We start from the raw sequence: 3,030 nt of genomic DNA, 5'->3' as shown, positions 1-3,030 counted from the left end.
TGGTGTATTGAAGGCATATATAAGTGCACCCTACTTCAAGTGCAGTCTTTTTACACATTTCCAACACGTGTCAGGAATGATCCATCTTAAGTGGAGGAATTGTTAAATTTGTAACTTAAATGTGAGGTCTCATTATTAAATAGTACACATCCAAAGCCTCTTCAAGTCCAATTTATTTTTATTTATTTATTTTTTTTTGGGGGGGGGGAGATGAGACAGTTTAATAGAGAAATAAGCTTTGGACAGCCTCCTGATCAGAAGGGAGCCTTTCTTGGAGTGAAAGGCCATTATGGAGGCTAAGGGCGCCAAGTAGGGAGGGAACAGCATGGGAGATGGTACCAGGAGTGCCTGTGCTCAGCAGGTACTGGCAGAGCCTGGAGTGATGAGTGGAGTGGCTTTCTCAGGTAAGGGGCTGTGCTTCTGATTGTATTTGCATTTGCATTTTCCACTCAGGGCTATCAAGATTCCAGCGATGCACAGGAGCCCTCCAAAAATCATCCCGCCCAGCTGCAGGCTTTCCCAGTCATAGTAGAAGGGACTGTCTTTACCAACCAAGTCATTGGCTTCCAAGGCAGGCAGGCCTGCCAGTGTGAGGAGCAGGCCCTGGGTCATTCTCTTCATGGTACGGCTGCAGAGGGGAGCTGAGAGCAGAGCGCAGATCTGGAAAGGCTGCTGGGGCTGGATCTCAAGTCCAATATATAAAGGGAAATCATTATTCCTCTGGCTTAATATTTCCTTTTTTGTCATTTTGGGGCATCAGAAAGTTCACACAATTAAAGAGGTTAGACTTCGATATTTGGGTGCATTAATTATCCATACAAGCTACCCTAGAGAAGAAAGCAGGATCTAACAATATCTGAATTTCTAAGTGTGCATTGGTCAGTATACACTTTACATCTATAAACTTTATATAGTGTTGTGTCCCCCAAAGATTAATACATAAGTTTTAGGAACAAGAGCTAGAATAATGAGTGGACTCACCATCATGCACAATGATATCCTGAGGGAATTTATGCTTCCTGTCCCTGGAAACTGGAAACTTCTAGTAACTATTAAATAAATTGAATCAGTGAAATTTTTTTAAAAATAAAACCTCTAGGCTTAGATAATTTAACTCTGTTTACTACAAACAAACATGTAATAATAGTCTTTACATAAATTCTTGTTGGGCATCAAAAATGAGGCATGTTATCCAATTCATTATTTGAGAAAATACTTAATACTAACGACGACCACAGTTGTATAAAAAAAGTTTATGTCAATTGTAAATACGGAAGCAAAAATTCTAAATCAGTTATTAGCAAACAATGCAATCCCTATCAAAATTGTAATGCCATTTTTCCAAATGATAGAAATTCCAATGACAGAAATAGAAAACGTAATCCTAAAATTTATATGGAACCACAGAAGATCCCAAATGGCCAAAGCAATCCTAGAAAGCAAAACAAAGCTAGCAGCATCACATTTCCTGATTTCAAACTTTAGTACTAAACTATAGCAATCAAAACAGTGTGAGACTAGGATAAAAATACACATATAGTCTAATGGAATAGAATTGAGAGCCCAGACATAAACCCATGCATGCACAGTCAACTAATATTTGATATGGAAGCCAAGAAGATTCAGTGGGGAAAAGGATTGCATGGTGAACTCACTAAATGGTGTTGGAAAAAGATATAACCACATGCAGAGGAATGAAATTGAACCTCTACTTCACTCACAAAACCCCACTCAAAATAGATTAGAGAATCATCACATGCAAAACTGAAAACTATAAAACTACTAGAAGGAACCATAGGTCCAAAGCTCCTTGGCAATGGTCTTGGTAAAGATTTTGTCAGATAACACCAAAAGCTCCAGAAACAAAAGTAAAAATAAGTGAGACTACATCAAACTAGAAAGCCTCTGCAGAGCAAAACAATCAGCAAAATAGAAAGACAATATATGGAATTTGAGAAAATACTTGCAAATCATCTATTTGGTAAAAGGTTAATATCCCAATATATAAGAAATTCATGGGGCACCTGAGTGGCTCAGTCAGATAACCATCTGCCTTCAGCTCAGGCCATGATCTCAGGGTCCTGGGGTCAAGCTCTGCATTAGGCTCCCTGCTCAGTGGGGAGTCTGCTTCTCCCTCTGCCTGCACCCAAACCCCCGTGCTTGTGCTCTCCCTCTCTCTCTCCCTCTCTCAAATAAATGAATAAAATCTTAAACAACAACAACAACAATCTCATACAACTCAATAGTAAAGAAATGGTTGTGGTTGGTGGTAGGAGGACAATACTGAACCTCCTTTTCCTGGACCAGGCCATGAGGGTCCTTCCAGAGGAAGCTTTTACAAAGAGCAGAGAAATCCTCACTCAAATGTTAGTCTCTTATCAAAAATACCTGCCAGCCCAAGGATTGCCCCCAAGTTATGGAAGACAAATCCAACAGCCCTGTCTACTGACATATTGCCAAAAAGGGCCACTGGTAGTATGAGGATCTCTGTGCCTTCTACCACCCAGGAGTCCAGGGCCTTCTCTGTGAGACTGTGTCTTCACATCCAGGATGGAAGGAATGGAAGGAGCCCTTTGTGACCTAGCCATGTATTTCCCTGTGGCCCTGTGATGGCTACTGTGAGGCTGTTCCATGATTTCACAACCCTGAGATCATCACCTTACCACCCGCAGTCACTGACACCCACCTATATCTGCCACCTCCCCCATTTGGGGTCCAGAGCTGCATTTCATCATTGGTGCCCAGTGTATGGTCTTCCTTTTGATCCAGCCTCCAGAGACTCACCTTCAGGACCCCATCTTTGCCCCCTTCAACTGCCTCCTGAATCCTCTTCCCCCTCGCCAACTGACTTCTGGATAAGAAACCTCTTTAATGCTGTTTCTTGTGCATCTGTCTACCCAGCCTCCAGTACTGCTCTCCATTCCTGAGAGCCCTGGAGCAGTTTCCTATCATTCCCTTCTTCTAGATGCTTATTTTAAGTCCCTTTTATGTGATAGCCCCTACTCCCAAAGTTACTAGGTGTTCTGTGAA

The 3,030-nt window shown here is 41.8% G+C and overlaps 1 pseudogene; it reads right to left on the bottom strand.

Annotated features, from left to right (window-relative positions):
- Nucleotides 1-208: 208 nt before the first annotated feature.
- LOC140598382 (FXYD domain-containing ion transport regulator 4 pseudogene) lies at nt 209-2,490 on the bottom strand (annotated as a pseudogene).
- Nucleotides 2,491-3,030: the final 540 nt, after the last annotated feature.

The sequence above is a fragment of the Vulpes vulpes genome, chromosome 3 (genome assembly GCF_048418805.1).
Source record: "Vulpes vulpes isolate BD-2025 chromosome 3, VulVul3, whole genome shotgun sequence".
NCBI classification, from domain to species: domain Eukaryota; kingdom Metazoa; phylum Chordata; class Mammalia; order Carnivora; family Canidae; genus Vulpes; species Vulpes vulpes.
Note: the sequence above shows the minus strand (reverse complement) of the source record. Positions and strands in the feature narration are given on the sequence as shown.